This window comes from Lupinus angustifolius, unplaced genomic scaffold (assembly GCF_001865875.1).
Source record: "Lupinus angustifolius cultivar Tanjil unplaced genomic scaffold, LupAngTanjil_v1.0 Scaffold_359, whole genome shotgun sequence".
Classification (NCBI taxonomy): Eukaryota; Viridiplantae; Streptophyta; class Magnoliopsida; order Fabales; family Fabaceae; genus Lupinus; species Lupinus angustifolius.
The window spans coordinates 371,130-393,416 of record NW_017727760.1 but is presented as its reverse complement, the minus strand read 5'-3'; the positions used below and the strand labels follow the sequence as shown (position 1 = coordinate 393,416).

General features: G+C 34.6%; 1 long non-coding RNA gene across 1 annotated transcript; it reads right to left on the bottom strand.

Annotated features, from left to right (window-relative positions):
• Positions 1–10,188: 10,188 nt before the first annotated feature.
• LOC109341080 lies at positions 10,189–21,851 on the bottom strand. Its single transcript, XR_002106887.1, has 3 exons — positions 21,838–21,851; positions 19,722–19,724; positions 10,189–10,327 (listed from the first exon to the last, which is right to left on the bottom strand). It is a non-coding gene; the product is annotated as an uncharacterized LOC109341080 (long non-coding RNA).
• Positions 21,852–22,287: the final 436 nt, after the last annotated feature.

Here is a 22,287-nt window from a genome sequence, read left to right as displayed (position 1 = left end):
TTCCCTTTGTCAACTTGATCTCTTAGGAAATGAAACTTGGTTTCTATGTGCTTGCTTCTCCCATGAGCTATGGGATTCTTGGCTAAGTTGATTGCTGATTTGTTGTCTACATAGAGTAACATGTATTCTGCAGAATGCATTCCTAATTCTTTGAGCAGGGAGAGTAACCATAGAGCTTGACATCCTCCCAAACAGGCAGCAATGTACTCTGCCTCACATGATGAAAGAGCTACAACTTCTTGCTTCTTAGAGCTCCAGCTAACAGGGGCTTCATCAAACTTAAACACATAACCAGTTGTGCTTTTTCTGTCATCCTTGTCACCACACCAATCAGCATCAGTGTATCCAACCATTCTTGCTTTTCTTCTGTTGTTTTTGTTTGGAAAGAGTATTCCATAGTCTAAGCTTCCCTTCAAGTACCTGAGTACTCGTTTTGCTGCCATCATGTGTGAGTATTTAGGTTTATCCATGTACCTGCTAATCACTCCTACTCCATAAGTGATATCTGGTCTTGAGTTGCAAATGTATCTCAATGACCCTATTATTTGTCTGTAGAGTGTAGGATCAACTTCTTCATCTCCTTCCTTATCTCTGCTCAGAAGATTTCCAGTCTCAACTGGTGTAGGTGATGGATTACACTCACTCATGATGAATCTGCTAAGTACATCAGATATGTATTTCTTCTGATGCATTAGTATTCCTTTGATTGTCTTCACAAACTCAATCCCTAGGAAGTATGAGAGCCCTCCTAGGTCTGACATTTCAAATTCTTGCTTCAGTTTTGTCTTTATATCTTCTACTTTTGCAAGATTTCCTCCAGTTATCAAGAGGTCATCAACATATAAGCATAGTATCATTGTTGCCTCAGTTTGTGTGACTTTGCTGTAGATTCCATGTTCACTGGTGCACCTGGTGAGTCCTTGCTTGACAAGAAAGCTATCAATTCGTTTGTTCCATACTCTAGGTGCCTGTTTTAGCCCATAGAGTGCTTTGTGCAATTTGTATACTTTCTGTGCATGACTTGGTATCTCAAAGCCTAGAGGTTGTGATACAAAAACCTCTTTGTCAAGTGGACCATTCAAGAAAGCAGATTTCACATCCATTTGGCATAGGGTCCAGTCCATAGAGCATGCTATTGCTATGACTAGCCTTACTGTCTCCATCCTTGCCACAGGTGCAAACACTTCATCAAAATCTATTCCTGGTTTTTGCAAGAAGCCTTTTGCTACTAATCTAGCTTTATACTTGGCCACTGTTCCATCAGGTTTCATTTTCACCTTGTACACCCATTTTACTGGGATGGCTTTCTTTCCTTCTGGTAGGTGTGTGAGTTCCCATGTTCCATTCTTCTCAATGGAGTTGATCTCTTCCTTCATGGCCTCAACCCAGTATTCCTTTCTGATTGCCTGTTCAAAAGTTATTGGTTCCATTTCTGCCAGAAGAGCCATATGGACAAGATCACCTTCAGAAGTAATTGAGGTATCTGAAAATATCTCATAATCTCTCAACCTTGTTGGTCTTTGTCTTTCTCTCTGAGGTCTTCCAGTGATTGGTGAGATTACTTCATCCCTTTGAGTTTCTTGAGGTGTTTTGTTGCTGAACTCAATATCAATCTGACTAGCCTTGTGTGAGTTTTCCTGAATTGAATTCCATTCCCAAGCTTTAGTCTCATCAAACTTGATGTCTCTGCTGTAGTGTATGGAATCAGTTAAGGGGTTATAGAGTTTGTATGCCCCTGTTGAATGATATCCTAGGAAGATTAGCTTTTCTCCTCTGTCATCCAGTTTTTGTCTCTTGATATCTGGTATGTGTCTATAACATATTGATCCAAATATCCTGAAATGCTTCACACTTGGCTTGAGTCCTGACCATGCCTCTTCTGGTGTCACACCTTGCAACCTTTTTGTAGGACTCCTGTTAGCAATGTAGGCTGCAGTGGCTACAGCTTCCCCCCAAAATTTCTTAGGAAGTTCTTTAGTTTTCATCATGCTCCTTGCCATATTTAGGATAGTTCTGTTGACCCTTTCTGCTGTTCCATTGTGTTGAGGGGTGTATGGTGAGATGATCTCATGAGTGATGCCTTCTTGTTCACAGAAAGCATGAAATTCATTGGATGTGTATTCTCCTCCACCATCACTCCTTAGTAGCTTCAGTTGGTTTCCACATTGCTTTTCAACCATTGTCTTGAAACTCATAAATCTGTTCAGGACTTCACTTTTCTTCTTCAGTAGGTAGATCCATAATTTTCTGGTGTGATCATCTTTAAAGGTTAGGAAATATTTGTTTCCACCCAATGATTGCACCTCCAAAGGGCCACATACATCAGTGTGAACTACTTCTAGTGGCTTTGATGTTCTTGACTGCACTTGTGAGCTGAAGGAATTCCTGGTTTGTTTGCTTGTGAGGCAATCTTCACATGTTTCAGTTGGTGTGTAGATATTAGGAAGTCCACTCACCATTCCATCCTTACTCATCAATTCTAGACTTCTGAAGTTGATGTGCCCAAACCTTTTGTGCCAAATCCATGTTTCATCTGCTATGGACTCTAAGCATTCATGATCCTCAAGCTGAATTCCAATCTTGAAAGTTCTGTTGGTTGATAGTGGAGCCTTCAAGATTAGTGTTCTATTTTTGTTGAAGATTTTCAGCATTCTATCCTCCATCCTCATGTTGTATCCTTTCTCAAGCAACTGACCAAGGCTTATGAGGTTGTTTTTCATTTTTGGCACATACAAAACATTTGATATGTATGATGCAGTGCCATCCTTCTTCTTGATTCCTATTTTTCCAATTCCCTCTGTAGTGATGAAACTGTTATCTGCAAATTTCACTCTGGTCTTCACAGAATCATCAAGAGTCAAGAACCACTTCTTGTGCCCTGTCATGTGATTTGAACATCCAGTGTCAAGGTACCAACTATCTGCAGGAAGTTGTTGATCATTTTTTGCAGTGATCATCAACAATGCTTCATCTAGGTCACTTTCTTCTAAGCCTGTGATCTCCTTTTCTGCCATTAGTAGAACTTCTTCATCAGAATCCTCCTCTTTGGCTAATCTGGCTTCAGCATCTTTGCCTCTTCTTTTGAGTTTGCATTCTGATGCAAAGTGTCCCCAATTCCTACAGTTGAAACACTGAATATTGCTCTTATCTTTCTTCTTCATGCCATTGTTAGGCTTCTTGGTGTACTTCTTTTCAAACTCAGGAGGATTAGTCTTAGTGAATCCCTGGCTATGTTGATTAGAGCCTTCACCCTCTTGTCTCTTATCACTTAACCATCTTCTACCATCTCTTCTTGGTTTGTTATTGTGCCCTGAGTTTTTCTTCTGAAATTGAGCACTGAGTGCTTGTTGTGATTGCCTGTCATTCATCCTTTCTAGAAATCTCTGTTCATGAGCCTCCAAAGAACCTTGCAATTCATCAATCTTGAAGTGTTCAAGATCCTTTGATTCCTCAATTGCTACAACTACATGATCGAATTTAGCTGAAAGAGTTCTAAGGATTTTTTCAACTATACCTTGCTCTGACATCTGCTCACCACAACTCTTCATCTGGTTGATTAAGCCTCGAATTCTTGTGAAGTACTCAGATACTCTCTCTTGCTCCTCCATCTGAAGCAATTCATACTGCCTTCTCATCATTTGCAGTCTCACCTTCTTTACTTTCCTTCCACCCGCATAACACTTCTCAAGAATATCCCAGGCTTCCTTTGAAGATGATGCAGCTGAGATTTTCTCAAAGTTTTTGCTTCCACCCTTGCACGAATGATCCTCAACCGTGAGCTCCACTCCTTGAGGCTCCCTGTGACCTTCTTGTCACTACCACTGGTTGGATCGTTTCTAGCTCGTGATACCACTGTTAGAGAAGAAGAAGAAGAACAGAAGAGTAATGCACAGAAGAAGAAGGTATGAAAGATGAAGCAGTGAAAACAGAGAGAATAGAGAGTTGCCAAATTTAGAAAGTATTAGTTGGGATTAACTACCAACTAACCATAGGAATTGCTATTTATAGAATTAGTTACACAAAGGCCCAAATACAGCAACAAGAGGCCCACCAATTTCTACTAGTTCATGAATTACATTTTCCTATAATGACTTCCGTGTCCAATGACTTTAAAGGTTTGTTTCGGAGTTGAATTTTGGGAGAGAAGGAAGAAAAAGTGAAGGCTTAAGAGTCATCTCACAAGTGTATTTTATGGTTCTCAAACATTCATTTTTCCTTACTTCCCCTCAAAATCCAACTCTTAAACTAACCCTAAAAGTATCAATAAACATCTTGTATACATGTTCTACTCGTCTACACATTTGAGCCTAAATAATTATTATACATATTTATTATGATTATTTAATGATTCAATTATTAAATATTTTTCTTGGTAAGAAAAACTAAGTATTCTTATAAATACATTGTTTTGCTTTCACCAACGGACATACAAAAAGATGAATCTGCACAACAAAGGAATAATCTAAAATATATCTAAGTATTGCAGGAAGTCTTAATAAATATATGAAGTTATGATCAAGAAAGAAAACATAGATACAATAAAGAAGAAATAGTTAAAAACAATGGATCTAAACGTGCACTTTAAAGTAGAACCAAATATGTTACCACACATAAAGAATTTAAGCAATTACTTCCTTCTTGGTGTAAATACTCATTGTACGAATGCATTTAAAGTGTACTCTAAAGGAGCACTTTATAAAGACAGTTGGAATAATCTTTTGAAGTCGTGAAACCCGTCAATAAAGGAAGAATAACCTTACAATATCAAAACTATGGAACATAAAAAAAGTATACAAGATGATGCAAGTGAAAAAACATTGTAAAAAAAACTGGTATAGAAATTCAATTTGTAATGAACTATAGCTTAAATTTATTGTAATTTTTTTGTTGTAAAATTTAAGATAGTTTTTTAGTGAGTTTTGGACTTAAGTGATCTTACATAATCATATCCTTACCTAATGAGTTGGTAAATATCAATACCACAACTCTTTCGAGTGCATATAGTATGGAAAGACTCGGTAGGTAAAGAATACATGGTTAAGCTTAAAGTTTAGAGAGGTTTGGTCTGGAAAAAATATTTGGTTGTTAGATTTAGAAGAGGTTTGTCTAAGGAAAAATACTTCTCTCAAAAGATGTTTAATAGTTGTAGCTATTGAGACTAGACATAGCAATGAAGAGAGAAACAGGAATTTTTTGTTGTTATTTTCTATTTCTCTAACTCTTTACTACTTTCAATCATTATTAATTATGTGAGTTTGAACTTGTTGTATGTTAATATTTTAGAACACTTTATTTTTGCCATCACATTAATTGCCTGTGAAAAATGTTTTACTAAGCATTAATTTAAAAATCTTAACGAATACGATTCAACACCTTCTTGTGTTTGCTCTTGCTTGTTATGTTGTTCACCCCCTTCCTTTCATACTTTGCATATAAAGAGTGGCTTTATTTCGAAATCGCATAAGTTTTCTTTGTTTGATTTCATAATCATAAAATCTCCCTTCATTTTTTTGCTTTGTCCCTTCATCCTCCTTTTTGGTGGCCCTTAACTGCCCAAGTTATATCAGGTAGTGAAAAGATCATATACAGGCAGACTTTGTTGTTGATTACCAAAAAAATTATATATAATTTATTTAAACTAATATTAAGAATTTACAATTCCTAAAAATAATCTGTTCATTTGTGGGATAAGGCTATAGGTTATCGGCTTTGAACTCTTCCATCTACTCTTTTTCACTTACCTTCCAAGGCAAGGTAGGTAACACTAGCAGCATTTTAAGGTAGTTTTTCATACCTTGTAGTAGTCGACTTATATGACTTTGCTTCAACTAGGCTAGGAATTAATTGACCCCTACTTTTTCTGCATCTTATTAAGTGAGAATTTTATACACCAGATTTTACCATTTTTGTTACAAATTTAAATACGCAATTTCGACTGAGGGACTCATATAACAAAAGTAAATATCAATTACTAAAGTGAAATATATGGATTAGAACTTCCAAAAACTAGTTTCATTGCATATCAACATCAACAATCCATAATGATACTTCTCTTTAATCCTAATTTAACTATTCTTTCCTTTCAAGATACAATAGTGTATATAGTATATCTAATTCCTACTTTTATGCAGGTAATTATACCATACTAAACTCATTAACAACTTTGATGATTCAATAACCCTCTTAAAAATTAAACTTACTTTCGCAATTTAAAATCCTAAGTTCAATTTTGAAAATTTCATACCAAGTTTCACCTTTCAGTTCTTCCCTTGGCACCTTAGTTCACCCAATATTGCGCTATTCACAATCACAAGCAATAAGCGTTGTCAAAATTAAATCAAAATATGGTCTATCATAGATAAAAGAATAACATATCAAAACCTCAAGTGAATGCCTCCATGGGCTAATCCTAATCCCTAGAAATGAAAAACTACCTACTCATGATCATAATACCAGCCAATAACATGAACTGTGTGATCCTGTCTTCAGTTGCCTAGTTCGATATATGATGAGTTGCCATCTTCAGTAAATGTTATTTTCCCCCTCTTATGGTCCATTTGCGATGTAAGTTTTGGGGGAAAAGAAAGAAAAGGGAAGTCTTTAATGTCATGAAATTAACTTGTGAAACGACTCTAAAGTCTTAATTATTCCTTCATTTCCCTCTAAAATCCAATTCTGGACCGAATCTTTAGATTCTTATCTCCAACTTTGTTGCTCCAAAGATTTTCATGTAGTATTGCGCTCAAAATATAAGAGAAAAACATTGTTGATGTGGAACACATTTATGTTGGAGAGCCGTGGTAGGTTGTGTCAGCGCTCTTATAAGATCTTTATTTGAAGATCTTAGCATTATATCTGCACAAAATAGCATATAGCTCATGTTTAGTTTGAACTAAATTATATCTATTTTTTAATTAATTTTATATTTTGATGACAGTTTACTCCGTATACTAATGATGACTAACATGCAGTTCAATTTCTACTATTGTGCGTTTGATTGTAGCTAATAATTTAACAATATATTTACATAACAACAAATTTCACCAACTGATAAAGTTTAAGATATAATTATGAAGAAAGAATAGTTTATGGTGACTACTTACAAATGACAGAGTTTCTAGGGCTTTATGTACTTTCCCTATTTCTTATGTCGATCTTCATTTGAATATCATTGCATTAAATCTCAAGAAAGTAGCATATATCTCATGCTTAATATGCACTAAATTATATTGTTGAAAGCTTAAATGCATACAAGATTACATTCTAAGCAAATCATTGTTTTGATGGAGACAACAACCTACAAGATGACTTACTATGACATACACGGACAAGAAGATATTTGTCGCGACCCGATTTTTGACTATGTAGCTAGTTGGAGTTGCCACTACGTTTTTTTTCCGTTAAAACATAGACAACTCTCATATGCCTAATTTATGATAAAATTAGTGTTGTGAGAACCGGACTATACTAAGCAGTCCAATGGGTTTGACCGCTGACCGGACTTGAAAACAATTTTGGTTTGCAATCTTAAACGAATGTGAGTTGGACTGCTCTGAACCAGAAAAATTCCGGTCCGAACATGTTAAACTCGATTAAATCGTAATAATCTAGGAAGTAAACCGGACGGTTTACTTAAAGTTAAAAAAGAACGAAAGACTACTCTAATCATTTGTCTTACTTCGGTCCAAAAAATATTGAGACATGTTATTTCAATATATTTATACATAATTATTAATTACATAAAATTTTACATTTATATATAATTATATATTTATTGATAAAATTATTAATTATATATGAAATCATCCAGTCCGACCAGACGGTTTAACCGTTTAAATTAAACCTTATACAGGACCTCTTCCAATTTGATGTTCGGGTTTCATAATATTGGATAAAATAGTATTTTGAATAAGAGTTCTGAGCTCGAAAATTGATTACAGATCAATAAAATATTAACACCTCGTTCACTCATAATAAAATGACACCCTATCTAATTGCACGAATTAATAATACCCTTCATATATTTATTAAAAAATTAATTAGAAAGACAAATAATAAATGTTTTATATTTGGGTATGGTAAGGTCTTATTTTGCTCCTACGTATCCGTAAATGTAATATAAAAATCAAGACTATATAGTTGTGGCTTTAAAAAAATTGATTAACGTTGATTACCAAGAAAATAATTATTTACCAATTATTTGTCTAACCACTTTTAGGGAGTCTCGCACCAACATTGATGTCCACACCTCAAATCAACTTTAAAAGATAGATTTTTTATTACAAACTTATCATTTTAATAGAATGAGACAAGAAGATTACTGATGGCACCCCATCCTATCTCAAAGAGATTTTTTTTTAAAAAAAATTTAAAACTCATACACTTTAAGAAATGAGAAGCAACAAAAACTAATACTCACACTACATCTCATCTTAAAGAGATACTAAAAAATAATTAAAACTTTATACAATTTAAGAGAGTAAAGCAATATACACTATATTAAATATTGCATTTTGTGACGATTATTTAAACCTCTCCAAATAAATCAAATAAGATAGACCGAACAATTAGTTAAATATATAATGAAGATTTTTATTTAATTTAAAAAAAAATTGCATATCCATTACTTTTCCCTTACAGAAAAACTCTCTCTCTCTCTTCATTCTTTCTTCACGCCCAAACTTTATTCTCCAAACCATTACTGATAGTGAGAAAACAAGAGGGCAAAAGTGAGGCGCTTCTAGTTCTATATGAAGAAAGAGTAGCTTTTTAAAATTGTGATTTGTAATTTTCACAAATACATAGTGTGTGAAGATTCAGAAGAAGAGAATATGGGTATATGGAACTATGCGGTGACCACTTACAAACCTACCAACCTTACCCACTCCGTCGGAAACTTCACCAGCCCCCACGACCTCAATCTCATTTTAGCGTGTTCCCTTCAATTATCTTAATCCTTTTTTCTTAATTCATTTCTTTTTCCTACAGGAAATGCATCCACATCCAGATTCATTTGTTTTCTCCCCATGGATTGCAAGTTTCATATTTCTCTTTCACTTCTTTTTTGTGTCCATATAATCAGATAAATTAACTTCAAATTACATGATTTTCTGTTGCCAATTATGGAAGGATTGCTACATTTGAACTCTTTCGCCTTTAAGTAAATAAAATCAAACAAACTCCGTCAGTGTTTCATGAATTGCTGTTTGACATTGTGGTTTTTGTTCTTGCCTTAAAATTCGTCATCATTTATCCCTTGTTTCATTCAGAGGTTCATATTTCATCTTTTGACATATGCTACCAATTTATCTTCAATTATTCCCACCCTAAATAGTTCTCCTTTCATATATCTTTTCTCTTCTTTTAATTCCTAGTTGTTTTGAATTGTATGTTATAATTCTGAGTCTGGGGCTGTGATGATGAATTTATATATACCATCAAACTATGAAAGCTATTACAGCTTGTTCATGCCTTCAATAATCTGAGCCTAATTTTATAAATAGTTTATTAGTGTAATATCTCTATATTGTTAGTGTATTATCAGTGACTGACTGATGATATAATTGATAATCCATAGGTATTAAACCCATTTTAATTGATTATGTTTTTGGTAAAAGATTGATAGTAAGAAAAGAGAAGAAAAACGCAACAAATTAGAGTCTCTGATTCACCTATTTCATGATGATTTAAGTGCTATACATTGCCGATAACAATTTGGAGCTGATTCTGGCATTGTTGTCTATTCTTTCTCAGGCTTATGCATTCAATATGTTCCTAGATTTTTTTATTTCTTGTAATTATTCATTTCTCTCCTAATTTAATTCAATGATGAACTTTGCTTACTCTAATGACTGATTTATTATGTGGAAATTTGCATTATTTCTTAGGGTTTTTATTTATTTTAAAAACGTTGTGTAATTGATTATCGGTAATAGGATTTACTTAATTGAGATGCTGATATTGGTAAAGATGGTCATGGTATGACCTTAGAGCGTGATGAATGGAACCATTCTGATCTGTATCATTGGAACCATTCCATATTTTTGTTTAATTCAGCAAATTTGGCTATATCATCAGAATCATCCTCAAGTTTCTTGCATTAATCACAATTTGTCTATTCAGCAAATTCAGCAAATTTGCCTGCTGCCCTTGTGCCTAACTGAAAGGATGGTTTTACATGTTGTCCCTGAGGAATAAGGCAACGTGACCACATCATCAGGGTTGCTATGTACTTGTGACATTTCATTATCATCGGCCTCAACCAGCTCAGAGAAATGTAGATGCCCTTCTTGTACAAGTGGAGGTGAATCCACAAACATGAACTTCACTATTAGATTAATTCTAATTAGTGGTATATGTTCTTGAAAGTTACTAGTTTGAATGAAAGTGCCTAATATGATGATGGTTGGCAATTGATGAATCAAACTTGTGGGTGTTGTTAACTCCCTCTCCTCTCATTTGATGGGTAGTTTCCATGAAAGTAGAAGATTTACTTTCTTCAATAACTCCTCTTAAACTCTTCTATAAATAGAGGTACTCATGCATTGGAAAAACATCCCATTCAATCCATTCTTTGTTATCTCATGAATATAAATACAAAGTGAGAATTATAGAAGCATTAGTGGTTGAGAAAGGAACGTGTAGTGCCGTAAAGAGAAGGAATGAAACTGAGTTCTCAATCATCAAGAAATGCATAAATGAAAGTCGGAGAGGTGAGAACAAAAGCAGCCATAAAGTACACAAAGGGAAACATAAATGGAACCAGGTATTCCTTACTCTATTCTTCTATCACATGTGAATGCCATAATGTTAAGGTCCTAAATTAAAGGGTTCTTATGAACCATTAAAGACTCATAAAAGTTTTTAAAAGTCTCATTAGTACCTTATTCAATGTCACTGGTAAGACCAAAGATGGCTTGAGTGCAATGTTGGACTTAGTTAGTATGGGAATAATATAGGAATTGAGGTCGGTAATGAAGGAAAAACGTACATTTTTACCTTCAACAACTTATACTTTGTAAAAGAAGGAGAAAATGAAATTTTGTGTTTCATGGTGTTAAATTTCATCTTCCAACATTCAAAACCTCGTATCAATGAAAGATCTCAAGTTAAAAGGTCTTAAGTCTCATGATTGTCATGTACTTATGGAGCATTTCTTGCTTATTGGAATACAGTCAATTCTACCAAAAAAAGTTTGAGGAACAATAATTAGGTTATGGTTCTTCTTCAAGGCAATTTGTAGCAAAGTGATTAACTCTGAGAAATTACCTACATTACAAAGACAAATTATTTTGACTTTGTATGAGCTTGAAATATATCTCCCACCTTTTTTTTTGACATAATGGTTTATCTAAGCATTCATATTGTTCGAGAGACACAACTATGTGACTCTTCCTATATGAGATGAATGTACCACTTTGAGCGTTATATGAAGACAATAAAAGGGTATGTGAAGAACCGATCAAGACCAGAGGGTTGTTTTGTCGAGCGACATGTTGTTGAAGAAGCTCTTGATTTTTGTACCGAACACCTTACCGATGGTGATTTCATTGGAATTCCAAAGTCTCGATATGCAAAAAAACATTTGGTGAAAATATTATTGGGAATGAAATATTGACTATAACAAGAACCGAATTGGAGCAAACACACTTATATGTTTTATATAATGCCGACGAGGTTGAGCCATATGTTGAAACACACAAGGAGATGCTAAGGAAGTGTTACCCAAATGAAAATTGGATTTCCAAATAGCATAATCGGTGTTTCATAAAGTGGCTAAAAAATCACATTGATGAGGAGTTGAATATAAATGCACATTCGGTTTCCGAAAGATTGAAATGGTTAGCCAATGGTCCAAGCCTTCATGTCTTATCCTACACTGGTTACATAATTAATGAGTTCACATTTTATACGAAAAAACAAGATGATCAAAGTAAAATACAAAATAGTGGTGTGTCTCTTGTTGCTCGAACTTTACACGTGTCAAGTGCAAAAGATAGAAATCCAATTTATGCGAACATGTCATACTTTGGAGTGATTGAATGCATATGGGACACAATGTTTTGTATGCCGGTTTTTTATTGTACGTGGGTTGATAACAACAATGGCTTTCGAGTTGATGAGTTAGGGTTCATGCAAGTGGATCTTAATAGACCAAAATATAAAGATGAGCCATTTAATCTAGCATCACAAGCTCAACAAGTATTCTATGTTAGTGACCCAGCTGATATAAAATGGTCCATTGTTCTTTTAACTAACAAAATAATCGTCAATGATATTGATGACCAAGAGTATGAAGATATCGATGAAGATGATCCTTTTTTGGGACATATCAGTCGTGTGAGAGTGGACCAACTATGAATGATGATTTATATACAAGAGATGATCACGATGAAGGGTATTGGGTAAATCAATATGCTCCTCCAAACAAGGATGACCTTACAAGGCAAAAACAATAAAAGAAAAAGAAAAAGTAGATGCAAGTAGTCTTTGTATAATTATAGCTTAATTTTGATTGTTTGTAATTTGTATAATATTGTTTCTTTGCAATTCGTGTAATTTTTTAATTTATAATTATGAACTATGTCAGAACATAATTGATATGATATTCATTGTTTATATTTCGTATTGTATTGATGTTTAATAAAACAAACTTGTGGCCTATATTAATGTGTTTGTGTTTTTCATAATATATAAATGTCTGTACTGTTGAGAATGTCTGTTCTGCTAATAAATGTATATGCATGTATTAATTTATACAAATCAACAGCGAATTTTAGGGGAAGCCCTGACATGCGCTGTTGTACAGGATAACTACAACAACACTTTTTATAGAAATTGTTGTTGTACATTATTAATACAACAACGCTATGGGTGTGATGCGCTGTTGTATTATGGTATTGTTTGAAAAAATTTATGAATAATACAACAACGCTTTTCTGTTATTGCGCTGTTAAATATATGAACTTCAACATCGCAACAATAAGCGCTATTAATAACATATATAAAATGCGTTGTTTATGTAATACCTATATGACAGCGCTTTGTGGACGATGTGCTGTTGTATTGATGCACTATATGACAATGTTTTTTGTGTGTAGCACTGTGGTATATAATCAATACAACATCGTTTGTGAATCGCTATTTCCGAAAGCACTGTTATACATCTAAAATAAGCATTTTGAACGGCAACTCTAGCGTAGTGTCACCTGGACTTTTGGAGAGGTATTGGATATAAATCTCATTTTGGAGGAGAATGTATAAACTGTTATTAATCACTTATTTTAAGGGAGTTTAATCAAGTTGATAGGCAAAAGATGATGCAAGTATGTCTGATATACCTTTGGGTGCAAGAGGATTATCTGGAACCAGTAACATTGAGGATATTTTGTTATTTATTTTGTTTTTAAAGTGTTATATGATACTATTTTTAGTTTTTTGAAATTTTATGGTGTATTTAGATTTATAATTAATGATAAATTATAACTTTTTCAACTATGTTATATTACCTTAGTTATTTGCCATGAAATTTTATTATTGCTAAGAACATTTGTATTTAATATTGTATATTTAAATAATAATTATAAACTAATGAGATTAAGGTTATGAGAATTATGAAATTAATTTGAGGTTAAAATCCTCTAGAAACATATAATAGTTCATTTCCGGGTCTTCATATTTTATTTCGAGTAGTGAAGATTGAAAATCTTCACAATTAATCTTCTTAAATAATGGAGGTTTAAAGTCTCCATGGTAAACATTACAAAAACCTCCTCCAGATTTACAATCTCCTCGAGGTTTACAATCTCCACAACAAATGCTACAAAAACCTTCACAAATAAACCGCTTCAAATTTATCGTACCATATGTTTTCTAAAACCTCTGCAAAACGCTTCTAGTAGTCATAACTGTTGCAATTTTTGAAACATCCGCTAGTTATATTCTGGAGATTAAAAACTCGACAAATATCCTCATTCTAACGTTCTAGTAAGTGTACCCTTTGCCACTAAAAATTGGAGGGTGGATGATGGATGAGCCATCATCGCCGAAAGGGTTAGTGGAGTCCATAGTAAAAGTGTCTAGGATCAACGATCAAAGCAGTCAAGCTAGTACTATCATACTAGCTTTGATACAACTTGTTGGATAACAATGGCTTACGGTCACCTAGAGGGGGGTAAATAGGTGTAGCAAAATACTATAGCTGTTTTTTCGATTAATGAGATATTCAGAAAACTACCAGTTTAATCGATTAATTTTGTGAGACTCTCATTCTGGTTCACCTAGCCTAGACTCCTTCTAAGCAAATATCTTAAGACTCTTAAGAAATAAGACACTTAACCTAAGTCTTCATTGATGTTGACGCTTTGAATCTTGTCTTTTTTGTTTATTAAGTTGTCCTTGTCTTCAAGCTTACATTTGTATCCTTGTCTCTATTAAAACTATATAATGTTACACTCATACAATCTCACAACAAGTGACCATTAAATCACTTAAAATCCTTTCAAATTTTGTTTAAACTTACAAAATGAAAATGAGATGATTCTCAGCAATTATGGAGCCAATAATCACCCATTATGGAGAGGAAATAATACATGTGTTTTTAAAAAAAAATGGAATCCCTCCATTAAAATACTAACAAGTGACTCTTAAGTCACTTAAAAATCTTCTATATTTTATTTAAAAATAGAAAACACAATCGAGTTGCCTTTTCGGCCATTATTGGGCCAATAAACACCCATTTGAACTTTTTTTTATCACTTTTTTAGTTTTATTTATAAGAAAAACGAAAATTGGGTGAAAATAATTTGAAATCGGATCCCCCAATGATGAGTCAATTTAGTGCTTAGTTAAAAAAGTGTTTCCATGATAGCATTTTTTTCTCTCCTTTGTATATTCTCTGTATGATAGCGTTTCCCCCCCCTAATTTCCTCTATATGTTGTGAGTTGAGTTTCTATATATCTTTGTGATAGCGTATTTTGCTCCTTTGTATATTCTCTGTTTGCTTGTATTGTGTGTATGTGTATATTCTGTGTGTATGTGTATATTCTGTGTGTATGCTTCTTGTCTGTAATTTTTCTGCCTCCTAGTAATCTGATTTCTATCCCATATGTATTTTGTATGTGTCCCTCTTTTATAGCTGGTCTTGGGTCACTTCTTTGGGTTTAAAAATAACCTTCTGACTAGCCAAGAATATATAACAGTAACCTGTTGATTTTCTGATTCAATGCATTGAAGTTGCCAATAAATATTGCCATTTAGTAACTGAAATAATACCAAATCTGTTTTGCATCTGTTGAGATTCCTTTTTTATAATCAACGGCTAGTTCTCTATAGACTAACCCCATAAGTGTTCTGCTTGCTAATTCTAAGTGCTTTTAATCATTTTAGCATTGAGTCATCTGCTTAATGTGCCCATCACAATTATGTAACTGAATATATAACCTTCTGCACATGTTCGGTATCATCTTCATCTGTAACTCCTAGCTGATTGATCTTATTGCTTTAACAATGTAACAATCTTAACTTAGCTTTGATTATTCAAATAATGTGAAGAATGTGGTGCACTCTGTTATTGTTGTATTTGTTTGAGTTAGTACGTATTTCTGGCTTATTGTCTCCTGCATTATCTGTTTCTAGCAGATGTAGTTGCTCTTTGAAATTTGATTATTCTTTAGAAAGATTGTAGCTTGTGTTTACTACCTCTTGTATTTTATGCACATTCTCAATTTTTGGGACACAACCGAAATGTTGAGGTGATGTATTTTCCATATCAGCATCTAGATTGGTTCTACTTTTCCTTAAATTTGTTTCTCTTAGGCATTTGGGTCTATTCGTTGATCACATTGTTGGCCAATTTGACAGGTTTGGTCCCAGAAAGTCATGGTGAATACAGGTGATGCTCATTGAGCTCTTTTTTGGATAAGCTACCGGGACAGTCTTCATTAGCATTCTATATCACATTTACAACATGCTCCTTCTCTTGTACATAATCCACAACACCAAGCTCTCCTTTCCTTTGCAAGGTTCTGAACTTTCCATACATGAAGTATTCAGGAGCAAGATAACCAAATGTTCCTACAACGTCTTCTTGTGTCAGAAAGGGTGAAGCTATTGGTCCCATATTGCAAGTCCAAAATTATATAATTGTGGTTCAAACCCATGGGAAAGAAGAATGTTTGAAAACTTGACATCTCTATGTATAACAGGCTTCAAAGTTTCCCTGTGCAGATAATCTAGTGCTTCAGCAATACCAACAGCTACATTGAATCTCACTTCGTATGACAGGATGGATTCATTCTCGTTCTTTTTGCCATATTGATTTTCCTCTATTCTGCCTTTGGGGAAATAATCATAGACAAATTTAATGCATTGTCCTTAACGCAAATGCCTAGTAGAGGGTGATGTTTTTGTGCTCCATTTATAGTGAACCATTTATGTCAACTTTGACCATTGCTAAAAGATGTGAAAATCATTTTCTAAATGAAGTGAAAGTTGTGTATTGTATGTAATAACTCAAGTTAAATGATATAGTTGATTTTTTGGCATTAAAGCATGTGAAACATATTAATTATCCAAATGCCATAGCAAATCATAAAATTTTTTATTTTTTATTGAGTTTGACGCAATAGACGAAAGAAGAGGGTATGACAAAATTAAATGTTCACAATTACCCTTCTTTACTTGTTGCTTATCAGATTGTAAGCAAACTGCGTTTGAGTGTTATCTTGGTAAGTAATCAGTAAAAAATGAAAGCCAATTTTGTTAAAAATAGACAAAAGCAGCGATTACGAGGCAATCTTTAAAACGGCGAGATAAAGCTAGAATTCGAGACACTAAAAGTAAATGCGAGAACGTAGGTCAGGTACTATCGGAACTCGAAATAATAAGTGTAAATGCGAGAACTCAGGTTGGATACTGCCAGAACTCAATAAAATAACAAGGTAAACGCGAGAATGCAGGTCAGGTATTGCCGGAACTCGATAAAATAACAAGGTAAAGGCAAGAATGCAAGCCGGGTACTGCCAGAACTCGATAAAATAACAAGGTAAGCGCGAGAACGCAGGTCGGGTATTGCCTGAACACGAGACAATAACAAGGTAAACATGAGAATGCATGTGAGGTACTGTCGGAACTCGATAAAATAACAAGGTAAACACGAGACAAATAAAAGGTAAGTGTGGGAATGCAGGTCGATTACTACCGGAACTCGATAAAATAACAAGGTAAGTGCAAGAACACAAGTCGGGTACTACCGGAACTTGAAATAATAAAAAAGTAAATGTGAGAATGCAGGTTGGGTACTGCCGGAACTCGAGATAATAAAAAGGTAAATGCGAGAGTGCAGGTCAGGTACTGCGGGAACTCAAAATAATAAAAGGTAAATGAGAGAAGCAGGTTGGGTACTGCTAGGACTCGATAAAATAAATCGTAAATACGAGAACGCAGGTCGGGTATTGCCGGAACTCGCCTATTGATGGTAGGTTACGGGAGATTGGGCTGGCTTGACTAGCCTACTTTCTACCCATTGAGGCCTACAACACTTAATGAATTTTATGAATGAATGTATGATAAGAATGAGATGTTGTTTGGCTTGTGCACATGAAGTGCTAAGTAACTAGTATTTACTTGCAATGTTTGAATCACTATTGACAAAATTATGATTATTTTTATTTTATAAGTATTGTCACCATTGCATTAGATTTAGAGCATCCTTACACCTTGAAGATCTGACTTCATTGAGTATTGAGTATGAGAGCTTTAGCGATAAATCTTTTAGATTGACATGACTTCAGCTTTTCTTTACGGACATCCAGATTTCTCGATTACTTGTTTTTGATCGATTATCGCAAGTGGTTATATTATTACTCATCAATATAATTTCATAAAAAACAATTCATGCACTAAAATATGAGGGATAATGGATGAGGTTGAAAATTGTATTGGTATTAACATGTAGAAGTATAAATTGAAGAGGGGTTTTGGGAAGGGGTGTATGACATCTCTTTCAACTATCTATAACAAATACAACATTAATTTTCACTTACCAAGATTCGGAATCCGCCAAATTTTTTATCTCTTCAAATTTTATGCCCTGGTATCTTGCCAAAAGAACATTTGTCCAACAAACTTGCCCTCGCATCTTGCTAAGAATTTATTGGAAGAAAATGATCATCCAATAAATTGCCCCAGTATCTTGCTCATGAATATGAAAGTTGTGAATCACCCAATAACATGTTTTGGGACCTTTGCTACGAATTTATTGGAGGAGCATTCTCATCCAATAAATTTGCCCCAATATCTTGTTCTGATGCCTTCCTTCCGAAATGATGCCTTAGTCATGACTCTTTTGATTGAGAACGACTTTCCCTGATTATAATCTCTAACTTTTGCTTACCCTTTTAGGTTTTCAACCTAACGGGATCTTCTTTTTTCCTCATTTTTACTTGTTAGAAACATTGGTATAATGATCACTTTGTGCGTGTGTTAGTTTGATAACATGAATGCATTTAAAACGTATTCTCCTTGGAGTCAGTTTGCTTTTTACCATAGTGTGGTTCCAAACAAATTATTCCTCAACAAGGACTTTTTGGGCTTGAATTGTAGCTTGGCAAAATGGTTTTCAAGAAAATGGTTATAAAGACTCAAAATGTGTTTCCCTTCTCACCACATCTCATTTTCTCCAATATCATATTTCCAATTATTCCTCTTATGATTTTGTTGCTTCATTTTTTATTATTGATAAGAGTAAGGGTCTGTTGTGTTTTTGTCCTAACTTTTGCCTAAAATCCTTTAAAGATCATAGTAGACCTTTTTTTCATTTTTCCTTTTATTTTGGTATTTCTAGACTCTCACTATTTGGTTTCAAGCAATATTTTATGCATCTCGATGGACATTGGAAAACTACCCTTCCCGATTATTTATATTTTTTGGGGTAATATGAATCGATCATCCTTCATAATGTTTGAGCTCGAACAAGGGTGACTACAGATATCTTCATAAGTGTTTAGGGGTTACAGAGAAGCCTTATGTCATCGGAAACAATTATCTGAGAATTCATACCTTATGGAAATGTTTCTACATCATTCTCCATTTTAAAACGTGCATGCAATCTTAAAAAAAGTGACTATGATCATTACACAATATTTCTAAGCAATTGATATTCTTTTTTTTTCTATTTTTTGTTTCTCTTTTTTCTTCTGGGAAGCCGCCTCAAGCATAATATTTTTTCACTGCATCAGAATTTTGAAAGAGACGAAGGTCTTATCCATCCATGTTGGTCAGAATGAGAGCTCTTCCTGAGAAAGCTTTCTTCACTACATACATGCCTTCAATAATTGGGTGTCCACTTTCCATAGTGATCCTTTTGAATACGTAAAATCTTCTTGAGTACTAGATCACCTTCCTTAAACATTCAGGGGCGTACTTTTTTAGCATGAGCCCTCATAATCCTTCTTTGGTATATCTAACCGTGACATATAGCTTCCAATCTTTTTCCTTCGATAAGATTCAACTGATCATGTCGGGGTTGGACCCATTATGCTTCTTCCAATTCTGCCTCCACAAACACCCTCAATGATGGGATTTAAACTTCTATTGACAGTACTGCTTCCATTTCATAAACCAGAGAATAAGGTGTTGTCCCTGTTGATGTGTGGATGGAAGTCTGATAGCCATGAAGAGCAAAGGGTAACATATAATGCCAATCTCTGTAGGTCACCACCATCTTTTGAACTATCTTATTTATATTTTTATTTGTCGTTTCCACCGCTCCATTCATCTTAGGTCTGCACGGGGAAGAGGTGTGATGTTTGATTTTGAATTCTTCACACATCTCCGTCATCATCTTGTTGTTGAGATTGATGGCATTATTTGTGATAATCTTCTAAGGTAAACCATAGTGACATATCAACTCATTTTTCACAAACTTAAGCACTACCTAACGAGTCACACTCACATATGAACTCGCCTCAACCCACTTGGTGAAATAGTCAATAACAATAAGGATGAAACGATTTCCGTTGGAAGCTTTTGGCTCAATAGGTCTGATGACATCCATACCCCATTGAGAAAAAGGCCACGACGCTGATAGAACATTTAGCAAGCTAGGAGGTGCATTAATATTGTCAGCATATATCTGGCATTTGTGAGACTTTCGCATATGATCATAGCAATCACTTTCCATTGTTAACTAAAAATATCCTGCTCTTAGAATCTTCCGAGCCATTGAGTGCCCATTTGCATGGATCCCAAATATTCCATCATGCACCTCTTAACAAATATTCCATCATGCACCTCTTTTCTGCTTCCTTAGCTTCCACGCATCTTAACAATATTATGTCATGGTTTTTCTTGTACAAAACATTTTCGTTTAGGAAGAAACTCATGTCTAACCTTCGCAGAGTTCTCTTCTCATTCTCGATCGCACCGGGGGGATATTCCTATTTTTTGAGATACGTCATTATATCATAGTACTAGGGATTTCCATCCGACTATGATTCTATCACACAATAGTATACGAGTTGGTCTTTCCTTGCTATCTTGATGACAAAGTCGCCAAGGCATCAACCAACTCATTATCCTCCCTTGGAATATGGTAGAAGTCTATTTGCTCGAATTGGTCAATCAATTTTTGGATATGATCTCTATATGGTACCAACTTAGCGTCTCTAGTCTCCCACTCCCCTTTTATCTGATGAATCACCATAGCAGAGTCTCTAAATACTTCTAATGACTTAATTCCTGACTCCAAGGCTACTTCAAAACCCAAGGCACATGCTTCATATTTTGCGATATTGTTTGTGCAATCAAAGCATAACCTAGTAGTAATCGGGATGAATTTGTTCTATAGGGAGATCAATATTGCCCTTATCCCATGTCCAAGTATATTGGAAGCCCCTTCCAACACCAGCTTCCATTGGTCCTCTTGCGTTTCAACATCAGGGGATATCATCATAAGTCCTTCATCGGGAAATTTGTTATTCATCAAGTTTTCTTTAGCTATAGGTTGGCTAGCCAGATAGTCAGCAAAGATACTACCCTTTATGGCCTTCTGCATGACGTATATGATATCATATTCAGTTAGAAGTACTTTCCATCTGGAAGTTCTTCCAGTTATGATAGGCTTTTCAAATATATACTTGATTCGATCCATTTTAGATACCAACCAAGTAGTATGACTTAACATATATTACCTAAGAGGACAGAATGCCTAGGCTAAAGCACAACATGTACACTCTAGGATTGAATACCTCCTCTCACAATTAGTGAACTTCTTGCTTAGATAGTGTATGACTTGCTCTCTCTTCCCAGACGCATCGCGTTTCCCGAGGACAATACCCATAGACTCATCCAACACTGTCAGATACATGATCAGAAATTAATCAGTAATTTTTTAGGCTAAATCTGAGTTGAGTTTTAGTCTTGTATTATGCTTTTATTGCTTGCCCTATTTTTTCAAGATTTTTGGAGAATAAAAGTTTCTGAGACGATTTCGGGTCGTTTTATCGAGTTTTCGCCCAGTTTTTGAGTTCCGTAACTCGGAATCGAATTCCGATTTCTCTGTTGGCTTCGAAAGATTATTTCTAGTCAAAATAGACACCAAGTTTGTCCATAACTCATCTCTAGATATTTTTCACCTCAAAGTTCAAGTTTCGACATTACGAGCAAATGTCCTAAATCGGGAGATTGTATATTTCCGGACGAAATTATCCGAAAATGTGAGGACACGAAGTTTATCGAGAAGTTAAATCCTATTAATAAAGTTGGAAGTCATCATTTCATGAGCCACTTACTTGTTACACAAGTAATGCAAAAGCTTCCAAAAGCCCCTAAGTCACTCAACAAATCCTTTCACTCTACCATCATTAGACACATCACCTATGCAAGTCTAAATCTACTTACTTTGCATTAAATTTTCTGATTTGATGAGGGTGAGGCTCTCCTATAAATACATCACCTCATTCTCTCATTTTTACACTAAATTCCCTATACAAACTAAGGTAGTGTTTTATTTTCTCTTCTTCATCTTCTTCTCATACTTCATAGAAAGTTATGAGCTTTTATTATGTTGTTCATAAAGTAGAACAATGTTGGCCACCCATTCAGGATATGTAGACATTGTTACGAATTTGGCATCCAACCACTTCTCCACCTCCTCCTTAACTCTCAAAGAGATATCTGGCCGCATCCTTCACAGTTTTTGTTTTACAGGTTTAGAGTCTGATTTTAGTGGAAGTTTGTGTTCCAATAAATTCTGATCTAGACCCGGAATTTCCTCGTATGACCAT